At 36.4% G+C, this 15,419-nt stretch overlaps 1 long non-coding RNA gene across 3 annotated transcripts; it reads left to right on the plus strand.

Moving 5' to 3' along the window:
- The first annotated feature begins 3,423 nt into the window (after nt 1–3,423).
- On the plus strand, nt 3,424–15,198 carry LOC136291713 (uncharacterized). 3 transcript variants are annotated; one of them, XR_010721672.1, is made up of 7 exons: nt 3,424–3,497; nt 4,762–5,122; nt 5,211–5,484; nt 10,098–10,186; nt 10,921–11,038; nt 12,862–13,014; nt 15,160–15,198. It is a non-coding gene; the product is annotated as an uncharacterized lncRNA (long non-coding RNA). The 3 variants fall into 3 exon arrangements; XR_010721671.1 differs by having other exon boundaries at nt 4,762–5,484; XR_010721673.1 differs by lacking the exons at nt 12,862–13,014; nt 15,160–15,198 and adding an exon at nt 12,101–12,124 and having other exon boundaries at nt 4,762–5,484.
- The last annotated feature ends 221 nt before the right edge of the window (nt 15,199–15,419 follow it).

A 15,419-nucleotide genomic window follows, 5' to 3' on the forward strand; every position in this document is an offset into this window, starting at 1 on the left:
AATTGGTTCACTGTATCTTTTTCATGCATCCTCAGTGTAATTTAGGAATAACACAGAAATGTTAAACAAAATCAAGAAGGGAAAAAGAAGGAGGAGAATGAAAGAAGTTTTTGAACTGTTTTTTTTCCTGGTTGTTTGGAACACTTGTGAAAGCAGGATTTTAGCTGTGTCCAGGCTTGGAGGACCTGCAACACACAGAGAGGAAGGTCATCCCTGTCTTCTGCCTCCTTTCCTTTGTGGTTCTGATCTCAGTGGCCACAGAAGAAAGCAAATGTGTTGGTCTAGGAGAGAAGGTCTCCAGAAGTGTCTGACCTAAGCCATGGTTTTCTCTTAGCTTGGACTGCCAAGTAATTGTTCTGGTTTTGTCACTGAGGGTAGGGGTGACCCAGGATTCCAGTGCTTCTGCTCCCTGCTCAGGCAAAATCTGATGCAGTTGTAAAAGTAAAGGTCTGTAGTGCTGCACAGGACACACCTGGCTCTGGGAATCTGTGGGAAAGTGTTCATGTGCTTTTTAGGAATTCCTAGTCTGCTTTCTAGAAATTCACCTCTCAGCTTTCCAGACATTTGCACTGTGCTTTCTGGGAAATTCCAGCTTCTACTTTCTACTTATATTACCTCATCACTTTCCAGGATTATTTCCTTTTTTTTTTTTTTTTTTTTTTTTCCCCCTGTGCTGCATCCTGATAATTTCCCCTCAATTTACAGGACCTGCTTATGTGCATTTTGGAAATTTCCTCTTTCGTTTCCAGGAATTTATCTCTGGTTTTCAGTGATTCTCCATGTCTGCTTGCTACGAATTTAACCTCCCATGTTTTCTGAATTTTCTTTGTGTTCTCTGAGGAATCTCCCCTCTAGGCAGGTATTCTCCCTAGATTTTTGCTCTGTACTTTGTAGGAATTTACTTTGCTTGTTCTAGAAAATTTTCCTTGTGCTTTCAAGGAATTTCTTCTCTGCTGTCTAGAAATTTTCTCTGTGCTGCCTAGGTATTTTCTCCTGCAAATTCAACTAATTTACCCTTTGCTTTCTAAGATATTTTATATGTATTTAGTAGAATTTTTCCACAGGTTTTTGAGGAATAAACCCTTTTCTTTCTAAGAGATTCTCACAGGCTTCCTTGGAATTCACCTTTCATTTTCTGGGAATTACATCCATTTCATTAAAACTGATGGTAAAAACATACTACTCACAAATGGTTATATATTAATTTATTAACTAGTAGGATCAATTATTTATATGGTTTATATCTCAGGCCTCTTGTATTGAGCCTTTAGTTTTTGCAAGCTGCAATGATGTCTTGGCCCGGTTGTTTTTTCTGTTCTAGGTGCTGCTTTTTTATAAGTAAAATTGTAGGATGAGGCCTCAGTGTGCATTCATAGCTCTTGCAGTACTTGTCTTCCTGTATGAATCATTTGCCATATAATAATATTTTAGAACAGTAATTGTGACAACTGATGTTATCTTAATTTAACAGGTAAGGGTAAAAATTGTAGCAGCAGGGTGATGTAACTTCTCACCTCCCAAAGGAGCTTAGAGAAGATTTAAATTCTAGCTCAATTTAGAAGCAGATATGCCAAAAGTATAATTGAACATCCAGTAAGGGTTGAACCCCAGAATTCTGGTTTGCTTTGGTTTTTGTAATCAAGTTCAGGTGTTGCAGATGCTAAAAATCATGGAGGAATTGAAACTAAAGATCTAGAATGTTAGGTTCTAATATATTGGCCACATAGCTCCCACCTTCCAACACCAGAAAGTTCAAAGTGGGAGTTCCCAGTGCGCCTATTTTTTTATCCATGAGGGACACCACGTCTCTTGGCATGTCCACCTTGACCAGCAAATACATCAATGTGAGCCTTCATTTTCTTGGATCCCTCACAGTTAAACTTTGGTCAAAAACACGTAGAAATACCTGTGGGTTGGCAAAGAAAAATAACTTCAAATTGCTCTTTGGTGACATTGTCAATTCACAAAGGAAAAGAAAGCAGACTGAAAATGTGATAGGGAAATGCCTCTAGAGGCTGTGATAGGGAAATGCCTCTAGGTGCTGAAAGCTGTCACATAACAATTCCTCCTCTCTTTGCCTGTTTGTGTCACATGATATTAAAAAGAGACAGGTATTAATCTGCTCCTCCTGTACAACTTTTAGTTGCATAAAATGTGCTTTTATCATAGTTACCTCGAGTGGTTAAGGCAGATAATTCTCTGCTGGAGTGTTTGAGATTTTTATGCATCTGTGGGGCATTCTGCCCCACCATTTGCTCATTCTTTAATTGGTTAATTAAATATGTTATAGTTTCTAGTTTCAGAGATTAATAAAGGCTTGCAAAATAATCTGTTAGGTACACAGAGATGGGGTAGGCTTCGCCTGGTGTCTTACCCTATGGTTCTGACACCCACAAGGGTCTGAGAAAGACCACATGACTCTCATGAGAGGATTAAAACAGCTTGAATAGGAAATCTTAATCAAAAGCTAATGTAAAAATCTGTATTTTCCTTTTTTTTTTTCTTTTAAAATTTGTTTTATATTGGCAGTAATCTGAATTAAAAGAGCTGTAGGATCCTCATTTATTGCTCTGTTGATTTATATATTTTGAACTAATATTTTCTTGTGCCTTGACAAAGGGTTTACAAAGGTATTTGTGAAAAAAGTTATTCCTTCTTTTTCTTGAATTGTCATATTGACAATATTAAAGAGAAAATTCCTCAGCTTATTGGTTTATCAACAGAAGGCTTTACTGCGGTCAGAATTTTTAGTACAAAAATTTTGTTCAGAAGCAAAATGTAAAATAAATTCAGGATTTTAGCCCTTTTAAAAATATTTTCAGAACATCTTCAAGAGAACAGAAAAATTTTTACATATCATTAAGCTTATCTCTTTTTTCTGTTAGTTATCACTTTTTTTTTTCCTGGTACATTTCAGAGAATCAAAAACTGTAATAACTTTATCATATTACAGTTAAAAATTTCTTAGACAGTAGGACTAAGAGTATTAATATTGTCAGAAACTTAAATATGGAAATAGGGTATTAATCACGTTTCATGTAAATTGCCAAACGTAGACTATTGAGTGAGATTAGAAGTTATCTCATGATAAAAGCACTCTATCAGAAAAGAACATTCTCTTAAGTAGTTTTTCTCTCCATGTAAGTATTTTGTACTATTGTTTTCTAATAAGTCATCTGTCATTCAAATAGAAAAGTCCTCGATCTGGGAAATGAGGGGCTAGGACGGAACCAGAGGGCTTAAGGATGTTCAAATGACATCTGAGATTATCTCTGAGGTGCATCAGAGGCAGTGGAGCAGAGGAGATTTTGCAGATGGCTAGCTGAAAACCTGGTCCTTGTTTTCTGCAGGAATGCAGGTTGAATGCTCTCAGCTTAAGCAAACCTTTTCCATTCTCTTTCAGCTCGGATCCTCCTTTTGGCTCACTGATGTCCCCCTGAGTCTAAAATGCCAACACCCTCATGGTCTCCAGAGACTGAAGCCCATCTTCTCCTGAGGTGAGCAGTGCTGCTTTTGTCACTGCCCAGGGCAGCAGCAGCCTCAGTGTGGGGACCAGGTGCTTGCTGAGGGATAACCCCAGGTTTTGGCACTCTGATCCCTGTCCTGCAGGAGTGGAGCCAGTTGGAGGCAGTTTCATGTGCCTCACTTGCAGTTGCCATTTACAATGGTAGATTGAGTTGTGGTAAAGCATCCCCCACCCCTGAGTGGGCATCTCTGTATAAGGATAGAGTTTCAGTTCGCCTTCAGAAATTTTAGGGAGTTTAACTAGAAAGTTCTATGCCCTTCTCATTGCAGTTGGCTCAGTGCCAAGAGAGAAGCACCTGTTTTACCTTGTCACTGTTCTTCAAATCCTGTAACTCTCCCTATTGGCAGCAAGCCAAATTGTCCCTCTTAAAACCTTAAGTATTTAGGAAGGAGCACAAAGGAACTGAGAAGCTTTTTAGACTGTTTCTAGCAGGGTGTCACAGATTTTCTCGGACACCTGTGCGTGGCTTTTCTTTTGTTTTCTGTAACGTTTTTTATTTTTCACTAATTAAACCTTTTACTTTACAAAACACTTCTGGAGAGCAGTCTTGCTAAAATTATTTTAAGCCAATCTGCAAGGGCTGGACCCTCAGAGATTGACACATTTAAACAGGGTTTATAACGCTCTGGCCACAAGTTAAACTGTATCACTGAGTCCCTTTAATAAGGCTGGGCAACTTGATGGCATTCCAAGGGCTAAAGGCTTGTTAATCCCCCAACACTTCCAGGGGTTGCTTCTCCTCTGTTGTCTGCTGTGGAGGAACTGAGCTCTGGCCTTCTTGCCTGGGAATGTTTAGTTAAGCTTTCTTTCTTTGGTGCATTTTAACTCCCTCTGAGCCTTTTTGTGCAGCTTCTTTTTTGAGAAAAGTAGACTTTGAGGAATCACGTGCAAATCAGCTCTCCAGGGGAATTGCAAGAGTTCCCAGAAATCCTGGCTTTTGTAATCTCTGTTTTGGCAGCACTGCTGAAGGATATCCTCACACGATGCCAGTTAGAAGCAAAAGTTCATTTTTATTGGATGCTCCAGATCAACAACTTCCCAGGTTTATCAAAGTATTTTGAAATCCCCTTAAAATGTGTGGTACACCATTTGCTTTGAAGGAAAAAATCTATTCTAGTTTTGTACTGTCTGGTGGAAAAAAATGTTTGCTTTTTCCATCTCCGAATTCACCCAGCCATTCTGTAGCTAAAAAAGCTGAAGTATCATTTTTGACTGTGTGTTTTTTGTCTTTGCAGATCTGCTGTCCAAACCAGCATGCTGTGTTATGCCAATCCAGTGCCTTGTCAGCGAGGCAGACAGCTGTAGTTAGAATACAAGGCTTTTGTGTTCCACCCACACCCTTATCTCTCAGGTTTTATTCCACTTCTTTGAGCAGTGGACACATTCCTGCCAGTCTCAGTGTTTTAATTTAATTTGGGCACAGACTATAAAAAACAGAACAGATGTCTGAAAGCAGTGAAGAGAAGACCACAAAATGAACCACATGCTCAGCTTCATTTGAACCAAGCAATGCTGTAATTTTTTTGGCCCCATTGCCACAAAGATCACACGTGACTTGGAGGTGTGTGACAAGAAGGTCCAACATGGGGAGAGGGGGTAAGGAGACTGGAATTGGACCAAATTTTATTTGCTATGTATTTTTGAGGTGTCTTTTCAAGACTGGGTGTTTCTTCATCTTCTACAGGTACCAGCGCTCATTTCTCCAAAGTAAAGATTATGTTTCCCAATAAATTAAAAAAAAAAAAAAAAAAAAAAAAAAAAGAGTAGAATCTCATCCACAGAAAATATTTTTCAACTCTTGCCCCTAAAAGACAACTTGAAATTACTTCCAATGGTCATAAAAAGTGCTGGTTTCTAAGAAATTCCTGGAAACACAGGGTGGTAGTTCCATCCAGTAGGCAGGCCAGGAATTCCACAGCACAAAATTTCACTGCCTAAAACAGTCCATTCATCAGAAGGTAAGTTGAACAAATTAACCTGAAATACTGAACTTTTAAAAACGCTTTATTTTTGAAGACATTTAACAGTATCTTTTTTTCACTTAAGGTCATGTAATAAATGAGATTACTTACATAATTTTTTGAAAAGTTTTCGTGGTTGTGACATGATAGTGATATTTGTATGTGATATCATGCCTTAGAATTGAGCCAATTCTTGCAGAAGGTTTGTCTGCATGAATGCCTCCAGTAGATATATTTTCTTACCATTGTCTAAAGTGATGAAGAAATACATGCTCTAAAGGGTTTATTAATCCTACAAATAGCCTAACAACATTCGATTAAGTTTAGAGGCTTTAAAGGTATTGAGTTTTGAAAATAAAGTTTTTGTTTTAGGAGTCAGAGTTTGCATGTGATACGCAGTTCTGTGGTTTTCCACCTACTTGTACTTTGATGTCTTTCAATTTATAGTATCCTTCAGGTGTAGAAAAGTGTGTAAATGGTAATACCATTATATAGGTAGTAAGTGAAAAAATTGAGACTGAAGCTGGATTTGAAGTTGATTGTCTTTAATTTCTCTGTAGTTCACTCTCATTTATGTACAGTCTCTTTTCTTATCATTCCTGCAGTAGTTAACATTGATGGAGACATATTTATCCTGTATCATAATCTTCTCTTTCATACTGAAGGCTTTAAAATTGTTCAGTTGAAAACTTTAAAAGCTTTTGTTGGAGGAGTTTGTTACATGTACATCTGAGAAGAAAATTGAAAAAAGCACTGAAACTGAAATTTCAGAATTAAATGTATCACCTTGGAAAGCAACATAAATGGATCCCTTTTCCAGGAGCACCTCAACATATACATTTCTTTATATTCATATACATGGATATAAAGTAACTATCAACCTAAATTAGAAATATCTGAACATGCAACCAGTTTTTTGCCTTTGTGATTTACGTGGAAAATATGAGTAGGAGGAGGACACACAAAAATCTCAGCAAGGTAAACGGAGATATGTAGCCACAGATGCTGGTCACTACTGCAAAAACAGTGTCAAATTATATTGGATAGTCAGCCGTAGCAGCTGAAAATGTCATAGCTCTCTAGATGTGTTACTGGCATCTAAACACTATCCACTTTTAGATCTCCCAGGAGTTTTATGAAAATGCATGAGAAAGTTTGCTTAAATGACACTCTTTTCAAAGAAAATATGCTTGGGAAGCTGTGGGGTTTTTTCAGTATTATATTCAGGAACTGCCACCTCATTAAAAACAGTTTTCAATGCGTACATTCCGAGTTATGGACAGTTTTTTGCAATTCCCAAGCCATAGGCATCTTGGAAGGTGGCCTCATTTTTTTGTTTTGTTTTATTTTATTTACTAATAGCATTTACACAGTGACTACCCACTCACTTTGTCTAGAAAAAAACCTCTGAAATTTCTGGAAATCAGTAGGAAAATGCATGGAAAGCAGCTGGGAAACTGGGAAGGCACTGGGAAATTTTCTAGGAAGCACTTAGTAAATTCCTGAAAGTTGGGACGAAGTTCCTAGAACACAGAGGGGGATTCTCCAAAATGCACATGGGGGAAAATACCTAGGGAGAAAGGGGAAATTTCCTGAAAAACAAAGTGGTGTGGCCTAGAAAATGGAAGGTAGAAAAAGAAGGAGAGCAGCCAAAGTGAGTACTTTCAACAACACACTTAAAATTTCTAGGAAGCTGGCTGTGGATTCCCTAGAAGCACCCAAGGAAGTCTTATAAAGCAAAGGGAAAATTCCCAGAAATCTTGTGTGAAGTTATGGGCATGGGGAAAATTATGAAAAGTGTGGAATATGTGAAAAATTTCCCAGAAAGCTAAGGATATTCCTTGAAAGCAGTGGAATGCACCCCTGCAAAGAATGAAGTAAATTCCTATGATTTGGGTTGTGGATGGGCACTCCTAGAAAGCAGACGGGGGATTTTCCAGAAATCATGTGGGAATTTGATGGAAAACAGAGAGGAATTCCAAACAATGACAGGTGGTAGCTTACGATACTTTTTCAAAGTGAAGCAGAGAACTTGTACCAGACTCTGCAAGTTGCTGATCCTAAGCCTTACAGCAAACATGCATGAAGACTGAAACACATAGAGTAGAAAATACTGCAAATATTTTTGTTGGAAAAATCGGATTGCTTCGCTGACAGTTCATCTTTTGAACATATGATTTCAAGGTTTAGATTAGTTTCTGTTAATGGATGATCAATATAGTAAGATTTTTAAATGGTTGCAGTACTTTTTATGATTATCTGGTTTTTGATGAAATTCATCCATCTGGAAGGAAACTAGAAGGTGGCAGCCTTCTGATGATAACTGAAGGGAATCACAAGACTACTGTCGAAAAAAAAAGCCATCGAAAAAACTTCAGCAAAAGTGTAAATATCTTGTACATGTGTGATAGTCTTTAAATTATTCTTAACTTTCTTATTATCTGATGATTCTCCTCTTCCAATATCTGCTTGAGCACCAAGATACAGCTCATATCAGATACAGAATTTCTCTTTTCAGTTATGGAGATTTTTATTCTCATTTTTCAGGTAGTCCTTTGTGTCTCATTCATTGCCCCTGTGACAGAAACCTGAAGCAGCATAAGTTTTGAAAACACTCAAACTCTTCTCTCAAACTGTGTAATTCAGGGCTGTTTATCTTTCATGGAAGAATAATTGAGAATATATTTGCATATTGGATTGCAAAGTAACCAAATCTCTTCAAAGGATATATGCAATTGAACAGTGTTTCTTGTTTAAGTGTTTATTTGAGTTCCTATCAATAAAGTAAGGTAAAAATAGGGAACAAAAAACCTGTTCCATTCATACAAATCCATATGAATTCCATGGTGCAAATTTTTGCCTAAAGTTTTGTGGCTGGCAGATAAGATTTCAGGACTTCATAATGGCAGCAGGTACTATAAATACTGCAGTAGGATATGTAAAACAGTATTTGCTGTTAGCTGCATGTATAGGATTTTTTTCTTGGGATACTGAATTGTTTGGAAGTCTCCTTTGATTGAAGTATTACAGTTTTAATTCCTAGTTGCTGAAAAGTTGCATTTTACATTTTTCCAAGGGTTGGTAATCAGGCTTTCTAAACCCCATTTTTAATGCATTAAATGGAAGAGGCTTTAAGCTAAATCCATACTTAGCCCTCGATTTGAAATCACTGTATTCTTGTACATTTTTAAAATGTTTATATTTTGAAAGCTTGAGGTTTTGTTGTAGTAAACACAATACTGACAATATTTGTGGCGGGTCAATTGTCCTTTGCCTTCTGTCTATAAAATACTAAGTGCATTGGGGCTCTAGGTCATCTACAGCTGGAATATTGCAATTAATTTTATATAGCTATTACATTAGAAGAAACTAAACTCAGAACAAAATCATTACATTCTCCCTTTTATTAAACTAGCCGACATATCTTGTAATGGAGCTGTGTGAGGATGGAGAACTTAAAAATGCTTTGTGGTAAAGGGCATTTTACAGAAAATGGGACAGGACACATCATTCAAAGCCTTGCTTCAGCAATAGAATGTCTGCACAAAAACTATAATTACATTCCTCTGTTTCTCCCATATGTTCATTGATTTTTGAGTGTTAATACATTTAAAAACAGTTACTGATTGATATTTTATCTATTATTTATTTCATAGGAAAAAAAAATAATCCTGTGAATAAAAAGTAAAATACACTACATGAATGCACTTTTAGAACTTTATTTTTCTTACAGATGCAATATGTGCTGCCATTTTCTTTTATTTTTCCTTCTGCACTAGCTATGGCAATAACTGTGTGATCATCTCTTAGCTTGCACCTGTTTGCATTATAACTTTAACTTGCTTCAGTTGTTATATGTGCAGTGCATTACAGGAGATAAAAAAGCAGAAGTGGATTGTTCCTGGTACTTCCTAACAACATATGTTACATTCAGGGTTCAGTAGACGTCACCATTTTCATCCACCATGCAGAACCATTGCAATTCTACACAGTCCACAACAGAATTAACCTATCCAGACAAAAATTTAGATTTTGTAGATGGTGCAGGACTTGGAATTCTTGATTTATTTTAGCAAAGAAATTATTAAGTTTTTTGTTACAACATTGTGCTTTTAGGAACCCTTCCTTTATCTCTTTTTCCAGAGAAATATATGGCATTATGGAATGGTGCCTTTTTTAAGGCCTTATTTCTTCTGGGCCCTCATCAAAAGGGCAAAACCTCTTGATTGGATTGGTACATAAAAATGAATTTCAGGTATGAAAGTATGGGAAAATTTGGTAAATAGACAAGATACACTCTACTTTTTGGTTGTTGTTGTTGTTGGATGATGTCAGATGATCTGATTTTAAAAGACTGATTAAAAGACCGAACCGTTATGTACTTTTGCCTTTCTTACAGGATTGTGGTGAAGAATGAGATTTCAAAATTTGCAATTCTTATATGACTCCCTGGAAGAAGTGAGGAAGATGGTTTTTGTTAGGCTGCCACTAGTTTAGAGTAAAATGCACAGGAACTGCTCATAGGAATTAATCAAAAGATTTAAAAATATTTCTGTCAGAATATGTTCACTGTAACTGATAACATTTTATTTCTCACTCTGTCTTGGCAGGTATTGTTCACAGAGATCTAAAACTGGAAAACATTTTAGCTAAAAGCAGTGACATCAATGGAGTAAATGAAGTGAAATGAAAGATAAAGGTAAGATGACAATTGTAGCAGTTTGGCTGCAAGAACCATTTTTAATATCCAGATATTACTGGGAGACCTGAATTTGATGCCTATTAGTCAGTTTTGAAATGAGTTACTAAATGATGTTATTAGGGAAAAAGAAGTCATTTGGAAGCTAAGAGCCACTGTTGGAAAGAGTGGGGTTTTTTAAAAATGGTAAGTACATTTCTCGGTCAATTAAAAAAAAATTCCTTAAAGTAACCGTACCGTGTTCATCCAGATCAATATTTGCATAGTCCCAAGCCATTACTTACAAGAAGCCAGCAGATGCTGTGAGATGTAATTAATATTTAAATTAGGAATGTTTTCAATTTAAAGTAAATCTGTTAGTAATTCAGAAAAAAAGCCTATTTAGACAGTATCTTAATTGAAATACAAGTATGTTGTAGGATTCTTTTGATATTAATAAATATTTTCTACCTAAACACAATGTTCCATATGCTTACACCTTCTTTTGTATTGCAGAAAATAGTCTTTGATGCTTTATGAATCATGTGTTAATTGTGCATCACTAATTCGCTATTTTAGTGGTAGTTACTGTTAAAATGTAGGCATCATCTTGTACAACTGAATTGTGGGATCAGGAATTTACTGTCTGGGATAGAAGACTCCAAGCTGAGAAGCATTTTAGACACTGAAGTGGATGACTCAGTAATCTATAATGGATAAATCCAGACTGCAAAACTCTGTTTTCTGTTTCTTAGACTTGTGTATTTCATATGAGCATGAGAGTTCCTACTCATTTTAAGAAATGCCATGGTGGATTTCTCTGCACCCTTCAGTTTGGGGCTGTGTGTGCCTTTGTTCCTGAAAATGCCAGAGGTAGGTAAGACATTGTTGAATTTTCTGTCTTTCCCACAGGTTTTCCATCCTTTCAGTTTCCATCAATAGAAACCACCATGGCCAGCTGTTCTTTTGTCATGGCCTTGCCTTATATACCCATTTGGAACAGCAACTAGCACACCCTCTCATCTCTCCTGCAAGGTGCAAGCATTTTTTCTGTGTTCCATCCTGTGAATGAGGTCTGATCTTTCCTCACTTTACTTGTTCCTCTCATTTTAGAGGAGAATAACTCCTGAACGACTTAGCTGGGAGAAGTGGAAAACACAGAACCAAGCCCCACAGCTGGTATGCCCAGCAGCAATTAAAGCGACTACAGGAAAAGAGAGGTCCATCACACAGTATGAGATTAAAAAGAAACAGCTAAAAATGACATTTAAGTATTTCAGGCTTGAGGCAGCTAATGTTACATGTCAGGCTAAGGTTCACACTCTCCAATTTTTGGCTGTGAGAAAGTCTTCCTGGATCTTTATGATTTTCTGGTTTTGGGCAGGATGTGCAGACAGAATTATGGGACAAATCCAGATATGGCTTGCTCCTGGTGAAAGAGGTTCTTCCATATGGCATGCAAGTACACGGCACAGGTGCATACTGTCATGGGGCTGAGATGAAATTTTGTTAATATGTATAGAAAGACCTTTTTCAAGCTACCTCTCAGTATCAGGACATTCCTTCCTGAACTCACAGATACTGATATCTTCAGATGTATTGTCTCACAGACTTTGATATGAAAGTATAAAATAGAAAACTATGCTGAAGAATTTGAGTTCTCCAAGTATTATACTCGAATAAAGCTTTACATACAGGTTAAAACCCTATCTTGTTTAAAAAAAAAATCAGCATTTTTTCCCACCCTTTGAAATGTCCCCTTCACGGACAGTTGATGAGTAGTACATTTTTGGTAAGACTTCTTTAACTCTGTATCACTCTGGTGGGGACCTCTCTCTGGTGATGTGGAGCTACTTTGTGACTTCTGATGTGTTGCAGAATAGTATAAGAATCTCCAGCTAAACAGTGGGAATAAATAATGATCAAATTTTTTAGGCAATTTCCATCCCAAAAATGTGCCAACCCCAGTGTATGGGACTGATTAATATTTGATGTTGAAATGGAAGTTGAAAAACCCCCAACACCAATTACAAAGGAAGGTAATTATGATGTAGCCTGCCCAAAGGACATGCTTTTATGGCCTTTTCCCTTGTCTATTTAGGCAATGAAAACTTTGCATTCTATAACATAAAGATTTCTAACCTTTTCTGATTTATACTGCATGTTATAACATACTTCATTCCATTATCCAACATAGCATTCATTTTTTTAAATTCTGTGGAGTCTTTTCCTCAACAGTTTATACCAGCAAATTTCACAGCTTGCTCATAACAAACTGAAGCAAAAAAGAAATCCTTTCTGGGGGAAGATAATTAGTCCTTCCAACATTCTGATTTATTAAATGCTAGTAGCATTAAATACTCTTTAAATGAGGGGGTTGTACAGGATAAAATTACTCTCCAATTTACCAATCATGACAGAAACATCACTGCAAGTGGCCTTGAGCTGTTTGATTTATTTCTCTGTCCAAAGGAAGAAGCAGCTGTAGTGAGGTCATTGCCGATGAGTATTTGTGCAAAGTGTACTTAAAGACCTCCAGTAATGGAGACTCCATAATCTTCCCAGGCACTCTATTCTGATGCTTCATTATCCTCCTAGAATTTTTTCCTGCTGTCTTCCCTGAACCTTCAGTTTGAAATCAGCTTAAAGTTATACCTGCAGACCATGATCTAATCACTTTTTTTTTCATTATAAAGTTTCAGTTAACTCACCTGCAGCCACCTAATTGCTCTAGCTGACCTAAGGGAGGTGGTGGAATCTTTTGCGTGGGAAAAGGAAAAGGATGGAACTGCAGTTCACATTTTCAGACTATTGTTTCCTCCCCTATCCACCATAGATAGGAAGAACAGGTAGGAACTTTCCTACTGTCAGCAGTCTGTTATTTCGTTTCTCTCTTTGTCTCTTGTTCTTTGAGGAGAACAGACAACTACAAAATGTGCCTTGACACAGCCTTCCACTTGGAAAACAAAACATGTTACAACTGGTTTTTGAGAAGTATTTTTTATGGACCTGTGCACTGGTCCTGTGATATTTTAATGTATTAAATTATTACATTAAACACAATAATTTGGATTACAAAATAATTTAAGGAAAACAGTATTAAAATCTTTACTAAAATGGAAATGTGTGATGTTTTATGTTCCCCTCATAACCCCAAAGCCTGTCAGCCTGTGCTGCATGGAGATTTGCTCCTGACAGGTGCATAATATCTGTTACTTTGTTTTCCTCTCGGTGCCTATTAATTACAGTGTTTTGCTGGGGGTTAAAATTAATGGGATATTTCTATAATTCTTTGATGCCAACCTTTCTACTCTTTTACAGATAGATACCATGATTGCCTTTTTCAGTTTTCAAGTATTTTATCTGCCTTCCACTAATGGCTCTTGAAGAGCTAATAGCTCTGAAAAGTCTTGTCACTTTTAAAGTACTCCAGAATGAATTTTATCGGTTACGGCTGATTTTAAAATTTCCAGCTCAAGTACTTGCTAACCTTTCTCTTCTCTGTAAAAGACTGAGGTCTTGCCCCTTTGTCATTGATATTGATTGGACTATCCACTGCTTGCACTTGACATTTTGGTTAAAATTGATGCAAGAAGACATTAAATACATTTGCCTTCTAAGCATCATCAATCAATTGTCTTCTTGGTTGAATACAACACCAATGTCTTTATTCACTGTTTTCCCACCACTCATATTCTTATAGAAGGTTTCATTTTGAGTTACATCTCTTGCTAGTTGCTCCTCATTTTTTTCTTTCTGATTTTGTCCCTCTATGCTTACATTTTCCTTTTGGTCTTATTTCCATTTTTTGTATCCTCCCTTGTTCTGTGTGAGAGACACGGAAATTCAAAATTTATTCAGACTAGTTTAGTAATAAAGAAAAGACATAAAAGTAATAATAACTTCCTGAGTTGATAATTTTCTTTTGTGTAGGATATGTATTTAAAGATATAAAAGTATATAATTTTGTAAGTTTTCCCAGTGTGTTAATAGCATGAATTACTGATAGTTTAAAATGTTATCAAAACGGTTGATTACAAATGAGTCCCTACAACAGGTTTAGCAGTTTGACAATATTAATGGTTAGAATTTCCTTTAAAATCTTATTTATCAGTTACAGTATTATCAAACTATTAAGTTAACTTTTTCAAGATCCCTGTCATATTAATTAGATATTTGAAGCTTGCTGCCTACTCAAGACATAAAAAAATCTGAGATCACAGTTCAACAGGCTTTTCTGATTTGCTGGGACAACACCAAGTAAAATACTCACTGTTAATCTCCCCTTCCGTTGTGTGAAGGATTTTGTATTTTGTTCCTTACTGGGACTAAGTATGTCACCTCCTTTGATTCTGGAATTAAAAACCATAGATCTTGCTGTGAACTCAACCACATCTCCCATAATGCAGCAGCTAAAATCTCACTGAAATGGCCCCAAACCAGCATCTTTCTGCCATGTGACTGAAAAAATATAAAGTGAGTTGTGAATAGGTTCTAGTTTATTAATTTTAATCTAGAACTGAAATAGTGGGTTTGAAAATTTTTATTTGAGAATATTTTGGCACAAATTTTGTTCATCATCTGATATGTTCAATAAAACAGAGGCTTTGTGTTTTGCAAAAACCCTGTGTTTTTTTGTGCTGCCCTTATGTCTGGTAGAAAACCAAGTTTGTGTGATGTCTTGCAGACTTTAAGTCAGTGTGTTATGAATGCTGCTTTAATAACTTACTGTGGAGAAGAAGAATACTAATTTTAATCACACAGCTAAAGTCACAATGTCACCACCCCCTTAACAGCTAAATGATAAAAGTGAGGACACATCACCATGAATTGTTAAGGCCTGTACATTATTCATTTAAACATCTGCTGTTGGTTCCTCTTTACATATGGGAATAAATTATACCACATCAGCACATTCTTCATGCTTTGTGTTTGAGCATTTAAAAGTTTTTTTTTTTCTATTATTAATACTATTTTTTCTGCTTGGTTGGCAGCCCATGAAGTTATCAGTGCCTCTGACTACAGCCAACAGTGTGTCATTTGGAGCACAGGTGTCATTATGTACATGCTGTAAGTAGCTTGTAAAAGTAATATAAAATGTACAGAGCCGTTTATAAAACAAGTACTTATAGTTTTGCATTGAAATAAAAAAAAAAGCTGGTGTGCTAGATCTTCACAAAATTATGAGTTTTTATAATTGCTTCTATGTAAACAATAAAAATTTCTATGCAAAATGAGGAAAATGATACAGTTC

The sequence above is a fragment of the Chamaea fasciata genome, unplaced genomic scaffold, assembly GCF_029207755.1.
Source record: "Chamaea fasciata isolate MVZ Bird 193981 ecotype frontalis unplaced genomic scaffold, bChaFas1.0.hap1 SCAF_7, whole genome shotgun sequence".
Taxonomy (NCBI): domain Eukaryota; kingdom Metazoa; phylum Chordata; class Aves; order Passeriformes; family Sylviidae; genus Chamaea; species Chamaea fasciata.